This window comes from Crocodylus siamensis, chromosome 2 (genome assembly GCF_052110815.1).
Source record: "Crocodylus siamensis isolate JL-2025a chromosome 2, ASM5211081v1, whole genome shotgun sequence".
In the NCBI taxonomy this organism is placed as follows: Eukaryota; Metazoa; Chordata; order Crocodylia; family Crocodylidae; genus Crocodylus; species Crocodylus siamensis.
In genome coordinates this window covers 154,548,975-154,558,338 of record NC_143396.1, presented here as the reverse complement: position 1 = coordinate 154,558,338, position 9,364 = coordinate 154,548,975, and positions in this window count along the sequence as shown.

The window sequence follows — 9,364 nt, the reverse complement described above, 5'->3', positions numbered from 1 at the left end:
CCCGCCCATCACCTAAGTGGTGAGTGCAGCCATCAGGGGCTACACCGGCACTCTCAGGGGGTGCACGTGCACCCCATGCACCCCCTATGCATTGTCACTGAGTTGTGGTTCCAAGAGCAACTTCCACACTGCAGCTCTGCTCCATGCCCACACTGGTGCTGGGACATGCAGCCCCAGCCTGTGGGGGCTCCTGGTCCCAGGAACCACTTGGATATGTGATGGGCTAGGGGGTGGGGTGGAGGTGGCAGCAGGGGTTTGTGTGCGAGAGACAGAGAGAGATGGGGGGTGGGGGAGAGATCAGGTAGGAAAGGCTGCCAGAGCCGGATTTAGAGCTGTCCTGCCCCTAGAGCAACCTGTGCAGGGGGAGGCTGGCCTGGAAGGGAAGAGGCTTGCCCAGCCCCGTCTCTGAGTTCCAGTTGAAGGCTTCCCAGGAACAGTACAGAGTTCATGAAGACTTGGGCACAGGCGCAAGGAGCAGAACAGCAAGGGCTGACACTGTTCAGAGCCACAAAGCAGTGGATGGGACAGCTGCAGCTGGACTCATGTCCTGGTGCTGGAATGGAGCTGCTGCTGGGAAGGACCTAGTGGATGGCAGGAAGTGGGTGTGGGTCAGGAGTGCAGGGCAGTGGTGGGGCTGTGTGTTGGAAGTGAGGAGCAAGAGCAGGGGCAGGGCACCAGCACATCAGTGCTGCTGAGAACCCCACATCCTGGTGAGTGAAGGGGGCAGGGGTAGCTCTGATTTTTCTATGAGGCAGGCAGAGACCCCTGGCAGTGCAGCCAGTGTCTGCTTATGGCACACAGTACTGGCCTGGCCTGCTGGGGCACACCTTCAGGCAAGATCATTCTGGCTCTTGCTGTCACCTGGGCTCCTGGCACTGCATGCAGAAGCTGCATGCTATTGGGTTGGGCTGCTCTGCTTGCATGTGTCCCAAGTGCCATCAGGCTAGAGGCAGGAGGTGGCCTGGACCAACAGCGTGTGACTTCTGTGCATGGTGCCAGGATCCTGGGTGACAGGAAGAGCTGGTCCAGCTCTGTTTAAGGGCATGTGCCAGTGGGCTGCACCAGTGCCGTGCACCATGTGTAGCCCCCAAGGTCTCAGGTGGAGCCAGGGGCTGCTGGGGTCTCTGCCAGCAGTGGGCCATGACTGCCCTGACACTCGCTGCTGGCTCCTACTGCTGCGAGGTCCTGTGTGCCATTGCAGGTGGTGGGCAGGGACCCACCTCTCCTGAGTGTTCCTCACCATCCCCACAGTCCCTCCATCTACAGTTCCCCCCACACCCTCTCCCACAATCCCCACCTCCACAGTCGCCCATCCCCATGTCCCTACATACCAGGGACAGAGTCTGGGTCTGATCCACTGCTGCCAGCCTTGTCCTGGTCCTATTTGCCTCAGCATGCTGGAGCAGCAGAGGCACATGGCAGCCATAGAGACTCTCTGGCTGTGTGCTAGAAAGTCTTTCTGGAGGACCCAGTCTCTGGTTGCCTCAGGGCATGCTCATACCCTGTGCCACTTTTTCTCAGCATGTTATTTTTTTGATACCAGGATTTCCTAGGATCAAATTTGGAGCCTGTGCTGCAAATATGCAGCACAGGAAACATTTTTTCATTCTTAGTGTGCATCTTGTGGTGTCTCAAACTGCTTTGAGGTGTTGCAACAGATAGGTCCTCGCTGACCTGGATGTGGCCTATTTGTGCAAAGTTTGGTAGATCTCTGTTCCTATCATGAAAGTTTGTGAGTTTGTCAATACTGCAGAACTGTTGAACAGATTGGGTGAAAAAGGAAAAAAATGCAATGGTTAACATTACCATTTTCACCATCAAGAAGGGCTCTTGTAATTATTTCTGTCTTAGCATACCAGTGTTTCAAAGCCCTTTTCATACTGGATGCAGATATTAGTATTTATGGATCGATACATTATTGATACAAGATCACAAAGGATTTAAGAATGTGGTGGACCAGTGCAGCAAATGTTTATGTTCTCTTTAGAGAAGAAATACACCACCTGAAAAGGTCTCCTGTTATGTCAACAGAACATTTTCCCCTTTATCCATCTGGGAGAATTTCTGGCCAGGATAGATAGTGCATCTGTGCATTGACTCTTTTGGATTCAGAAATCCTGTGGAGCAAGTTTTTCTAAGGTGGTTGGGAAAACTGCAGTGTTATTTCATAGTCAGGGTTGCACACAAACATAGTAAAAACTGATGCCTGTTGGTTTCTAAAAGTCTGTTTGTGATAATGTTTTGTGTTCTCAGCTTTCAAGCCCCACTGTGTCACAAGCTAGCAGACAAACAGGCTGGGAAATTGAAGACATACAATGTACTGTTCCCTAAAAATCTGTAACAAAAGACAGGTTTGCTGCATTTGTACCAGGTCCCAGTGTGCAGCTGCAAAACCTCTGGGATTTCTGGTTTTGGTGGTTAGACCAAATTAGGAGGCCAGGCATGGCCAAATTAAGACACTGATAAATGACCAAATTGAGATGTATGCATCTGATGAGTTTGTGGAAACAAAGGAATAGGCTGGCAGAACAGAACATTGACAGCATGATGACTATAATGAAACCAATCAACAGTATCCAGAAATGAAGAGTCATCGGAGGAGAAATAATACAAAAGGAGGGATTTCAGAGCAGCAGGTGGTCCCCAAGGGGGGAAACCAATGCCACCATGGGAGGAGGCCCATCTCACCCACCATGTCATGGGGCGGGAGGGAGGGTGAGCCTTGGCCTTCAACCTCCAAGGCTGCTGACATCTGACATTCCAGAAAGAACCACAGGGTGAACTTGTATACTGACCAGGCGTACCTTTGCTCTGTGAACCTTGGAACTGGTAGATAAATAGAACTGGGGGGTTATTTTGTTTGCTTTCCCTGCATTACTCTTATCTGCTATCATTGTATATCAATACAAGTTGCCTATTATCAAATGGAAGAAGTTGTGATTAGTCTGAGGGTTTGGGTCTGCCTGGAATAAAGTATATGGGTCATAAATCCAGTGCTAACACCTTGGCCAGGTGGCCTTGCTGGGATCCTGATTGCAATTATTGCCCTAAGCAGGAGATTGAGGAATTGGTTGCTCTAGGGAATGAATTCAATCACAATAAATGGTTTTCTCCTTTCCTCCTATACTTTACAGAAACTCAAATATTTTTGTTTCATCTACTGAAACAGTACATCTGGGATTGCAATAATGAACTCCAGAACAGTTAATTGCCTTCCAGACAGAGACCCTTGATATCAGAATAGTATGTGATTGAAAAATCAATTGGCAAATGTTGCTACCCTGGAATGTATTATTCCCCCTGAATACCACACTAAAAGCTTTCTAGTCACAGTTAGAAAGCCTGAAACTTGACAATGAAATGCTGCCTGGGTGATGGGTATAGCCAACTGTTGGTAGCAGATTTACCTTAAAAGGAAGTACTGAGCTTAAAACTGTTGGACGTTGGGTGTGTCTACACATGATGTTACATCACTGTAGCAATGTGCTATGGCAATGTAGCATCTGCAGGCATCTACATGTGACCAGCTACTTTGCTGCAGTGACATGCTCCCCCCATATAGCATGCCGCTATGGTGAAGTAGCTGCTAAAAATAACCATGCATTGCGTGAATGGCGCAGTACAGACCAAAAGGAAGTACAAAATCATGGCATAGTAACAATATTGCCATAGTGACACGTGTAAATGCGCCCATTTGGTGTTACTGAAGTCTTGCTTAAGCTAAGAGTTTATGTCTGTTGGGTAATGAAATGTTTATGAAAATTGGTGCAGAATAGCTGATGCTTACAAGGAATGCTGAAAAGGTTTGGTTGGATGTTATGAGATAAGCTGGCTACTTGTGTAGATAGAACAGCAAATGTATTGGGGCCAGTATATCCCTTTTTTTAATGACATATATAATAGCAAGCAATAAGAGTACATAGTATATACCCTGGTACTCCTCACAGCTGGACATGAGCTAAATACCCCAGCATATGTCTTTTATGGAGTTTTTGACGAAGAACAAAGGAATTCAGATCATACAGGCCAAAGTCCATAATGAAAGTAGATTATGACATTGAGAGATTTGATAATAGCTTTTGACACAAATGGAAATGATGTTGGGTTGCATGGGGAAATATTTAAACATGGGTCCTCATCTAGTAGGAGAAAGACGGTTAAGAGACCAACTGGATAAATCTTGGAAGGAACCCATATTAAGTACTGACACTACTAAGTGAGGTGGTATATAGACTAGGGGTGGATCCCTGGACCACACCCAAAGTTGTCTGTAAGGGTTGCATGCGAAGTTATCAAGGAGGCCAACATTTCAGTTTGGGTACATCCAAAAACTGAAAATGCAGCTGTAGAAGCTGAGATTTGAAAAAGCTGCAACAGAGATGAATTTCTAATAAGAGCATATTGGGTGACATCTGTCCCAGATAGCAGACTCCATGGACACAAAAGTAACTCTTCATGGACTCATTGGGTGGATCCAGATGTGCAGGCACTTATGTTTTGTGTCACTGCAAGCCTCTTTGCAGCTCCACAAACCACACGAATTGCATGTTAATCAATGTGCAATGCTGCTAATGTGCAGCACTGTGGCAAAATTTGCTAGAGATTTCCTGGTAGCAAAAAAAAAAAAAAAAAAATCCTGGAGAAAAGTGATGCAACCCACACCAAAGTAGCGAGCACTGGCACAAATGTAGAGTTAGGGAGCATGAAGCCCTGGACAGCTTCATCTCCCATCTCTGCACACTGTGGAGCCTCCATGCTGAGGTACCGTGTGCCCCAGTCAGCCACTCCTTGGCTGGCTGGGGCACAGGGTGCCTCAAGATGGGGAAGCAGGCAGCCCTGGGCTGGGGGCTTTGCAGTGAAGCCCCTGCACTGAGACATGTGGATACAAGGGAGCAGCCAGCTCAGTGTTGCCTGGTTCCCTGTTTTGAGGCACACTGTGCATCAGCCAGGCAGGGAGCATTAGAACTGAAAGAATATCTTGAGTAGCAAGGGTGCCCTTTTAGTGTACCACTAGATTCTTCCTAACAGCATTAGTGGCTACCCTTCTATGTATGTTGTTTGCAGTTGCTATCTCCTGGCAGTTCCAGTAAGGATTCTTTTATGACATAATGCACATTTGGTACATTTTATGACTAAATGTGTACGTCATGGAAACACACAAAAGTGAAGAAAAACAGAGCTCCTAGGGAGGACTTTCTTAAACTTTCATCTATAGCATATTTACAGTGAACTCAGTGATTACTTTGTAATGGCTCTCCTCTTTTTTCCAGTTGTTAATTTGCATTAAAAGAAGCTAAAAATATACTATGTTCCCCAAAATATTACTTTTCCATGCAAGCAGTAACTCTGATTGCCCACAAGAATGTTATAAATCAGCAACTGGGACAGGAAGATCTGGCAGTCATGAATAGTAGGTGGAGGTGTCCCTAGAAAAATGAGCCTATTTAAGTGGAGCCCACATAATGAAAAAGTTGGCGAATGCCTGCCCTGGAGCCTATAGGGCCCAGCATTTGAAATGCCTACATTACTTGTTTGTCTCTGAACATACAATACAGCTGGCACACTATCAAGTATCTGAAAGGGTGTTGGCAAGTGGTTTTTGATGAAAAGCCTTACTGTTTATTAGCCAATGCTGTTTTTAAACCAAAAAGTTATCCAGCACTGAGGGGAAGGGGGGACTTAACAAAGAAACAAGTTATGTAAGTTCTGCTTTCCTTATTCCGATATACATATGTCTTTATAGAACAAAGCACAGTTAGTAAATACGTTACTGATGAAGATAATTCATTCCCTTTCCTTCTTCCTTCTCTGTTTTGGGTTCTTGTCTCTCTCTTTCTGTCATGTGCCTTTTGGATCTTTGCCTCTCCTCTTTCTTGTAACTCTAGTCATGCAAGACTGATCTGTACAGGTCTTGAAAACCATGTATGCAACAGGGATCTCCACCTTAACCTCTTGCTGGTTGCTTTAGGAATTGCAGCTCTTTGTGGCATGCATACATTTTGGTGTGGCTTCATGGTAACCATAGAAACAAGACACTGGCTGCACAGAGCCACCAACAAAGCGAGAAGTGTACCAGTCTTTTAGTCTTCATATCACTTTTCCCAAATGTGGTATAATGAGCTTGGGACTAAAACAGATTTCAGTATAATTGTACAGGACAAACATCTGTCAAAATGTGAATTCCCAGTGAAATGGAATATCAGCTTCAGCTTTAGCAGACTATTAGAACAACTTATTCACAAATATTGATAGAATGGCCTTACACACTTCCATCCTGTCACTGACATTATAGGTCACCATGCTTGACAGCTGATCTTTGAATAAAGAAGCAGCACAGAAGGCAGATAGCGCTCAAGTGATAGAAAACACACTGGGTCAGACTGATTTTTATAACCTTTTGCTGTGATTGTGACAATGGCAGATATTTTTCTCCTCTGCTATGGCATTAGCACACACTTGTTCAGCAGAATTAAACAGCCTTTTGAATCCAGCTTGCCTTGGTTGATACTGATGTCCTCACATCAGCTTTTCCTAAGAGACTTAAAAAATGCCTGATTTGAATAGCGATTAATACCTGTGCAGAGTGGCTGTCAGATGCAACTATTTTGAACTATTCATGGTGTTTTACATTCACTGTGAGGAGAGGTAAATGAATGCTCAGACTACAAGGCACTGGAGATCTAGCCCCTAACACAGATTGCATCGCCTGGGTATTGGCTGAGACATGCTCTTATAACCACACAATATTGTTTTCTAGATCCCTATCCCACAGCTCTATAGGCAGTTCCAAATTATTGCACAGGATCTAAGCAATGGCCTATATAGCTGGGAACCCAAACACTTAAAAGAGAAACTGTCTCCCTTTTTTCCATTATGAAAATTATTGCCTCAAGTCAAAGCTTACATTTTCAACAGGTTATTAAATTCTGGAGATAGAGCCCATTTCTGTGGCAGGATCTGGTGCATCAACCCCATGCTGGATCAAGTGTGTGGACCAACCCCAGATCATTTATCTGGCCCACAGGGCCAGATAGTCTGAGCATCAGTGATATATAGTACTGAAGGGCTTTGGTAGTGGCACCAAATAAAGAAGGCAGTCCTAAATCCTATTCAGTCATCCTCACTATTTGATCCTTGGTCTGTTTGTTGAGACCGCCAGCTTGTCTCTCTGACAATTTATATTAGCAGTTTTACTGAAATGGACAGCTGTTCTCTAGCAACTGGAATAAGACCACTACTATCTTAATTAACATGAGTCACCAAACAGTTGTCAGAAGAGAGTTAATTTTTCTTAACTATACAGCTGGACCTGCTTAGAACCACGAACAGTTCTCTATCCCATTACAAATCCCTTGCAACTGCTAAAGCTAGATTCTCATCTCATTTATAGGAGTGTTAATCTAGCATGATCTTTGACTTCAAAATAGTTACTCCTCATTTATACTTCTGTAAATGAGGTTGTAATTTACTTTTTTATTTTTTCTCTCTCCCTATTAAATATTTATCAAGCTGGCCTCTGACACCATAAAAGCTAAACTAAAAACTGTGTTTGTATGACTGCAGTAGTGTAATCCAGCCATAATAATGACTCTTATTGTAGGTACATTGTTTTAATGTGGCTAACAAAATTAAGCAATATATTTGTTTCCCAGAACTGCTTTAATCTCCTTGGAATTATGTGAATAATTTTCTGTCTTCTATAATTTATAGGACTGTGGATTTTAAATAAAAAAGATGATTCTCCTCTCCGAAGGAAGGCAGCTAGCTATTTTTAACAAAACAAAAATAGTTTAAAAATGTGTAAAGTTATATTACTTTAAGACTATACCTACATTAGTGGTTGTATTCTCCTATCTACTCCCTTATCCAAACAATAGACAGACTGTTATGCGCAGCTATGTAGATGGAGTTATTTAAAGGATTTTACTTGCTCATAAATGTTGTACTTACTTATTGTAGAAGCATTGTTTTAATGTGGCTAATGTGTGCAGCATGTATACCTTTACTTTTGCTTTCCTGGCAAAGGCTTATGTGGCAGAAATTGGTGTTACTATATTTCAATTATAAAGTACACCCTGATTTCTAGCACCTGAATTTTGGGGGAAATATATGTGAGGGAATAAGGTAAATTTTATTATTACAGTGAACTGAAAAAAAACCCAACTATTTTTTTCTAATTTCTTAAAACATTTTTTATTTTTTCCCCCCCTGAGAGACCAATACATTGTGGAAAGTTTTACTCTCTATGTATATGGAATGGAAAAATATGACCATTAGGTACCTAGATACCTTTAATAATTCCCCTACAAACCTATTTGCAGCTTTAGCAAATACCTTTAAAAAACTTTTTTTAAGTTTTATCCTAAAAAATTATCAGTGACTTGGATGTGGGGGTGAAGAGCTCACTGGCCAGGTTCATGGACGATACCAAATTATGGGGGAGTGTGATCATGCTTGAAGATAGGCTACAGATACAGGTGGACCTAGACAGGCTAGCAAGTTGGGTAGATCAGAACCAGATGAAGATCAACGTTGAGAAACGTAAAGTGCTCCATCTGGGGACAAACAACCCGCTGCATACCTACAGGCTTGGTGGCACCAAACTGACTGGCAATACAAAAGAAAGAGGCCTGGGAGTAATAATAGACCACAGTATAAATATGAGCTGGCAGTGTGATGCTGTAGCCAGTAGGGTTGGCGGTAGAGTTGAAGTAATTCTTCCACTGTACTGGTGAGACCATAGCTGGAGTACTGCGTTCAGTTCTGGGCGCCACATTTAACAAGGTTGTGGACAAACTTGAGAGTCTGGAGAAGAGCCACCTGTATGATCAGAGACTTGCATGGCAAGCCATATGAGGAAAGGCTGAGGGACCTGGGACTCTTCAGCCTGAAAAAGAGAAGGCTGAGAGGGGACTTGGTAGCAACTTATTGCTATATTAGGGACATACATCAAAGGCTTGGTGAAGAACTGTTTACCAGGACATCCTTGGAGAAAACCAGGAGTAATGGCCACAAACTCCTAGAAAACCATTTCCGACTCAACTTTAGGAAAAACTCCTTTACAGTCAGCGTGTCTAGACTGTGGGATATGCTCCCTCCAGAGGTGGTGCAGTCATCTACTCTGAAAGAGGAGTCTCGAGAGGAGACTGAACAGTCACCTTGCTGGGGTCACTTGACCCCAGTTTTCTTTCCTGCTCGGTGCAGGGGGCTGGACCGGATGATGTTCCTAGGTCCCTTCTAACCTTACAATCAATGAATCTATAAGGCTTTTTGTGTTTTAGCAGTTGTATGATGAATCCCTATGAGAGGGAACGTTTATTTTCCTGGGGACAAATAGCAGGAGCATATATTTCTACCACTGCTA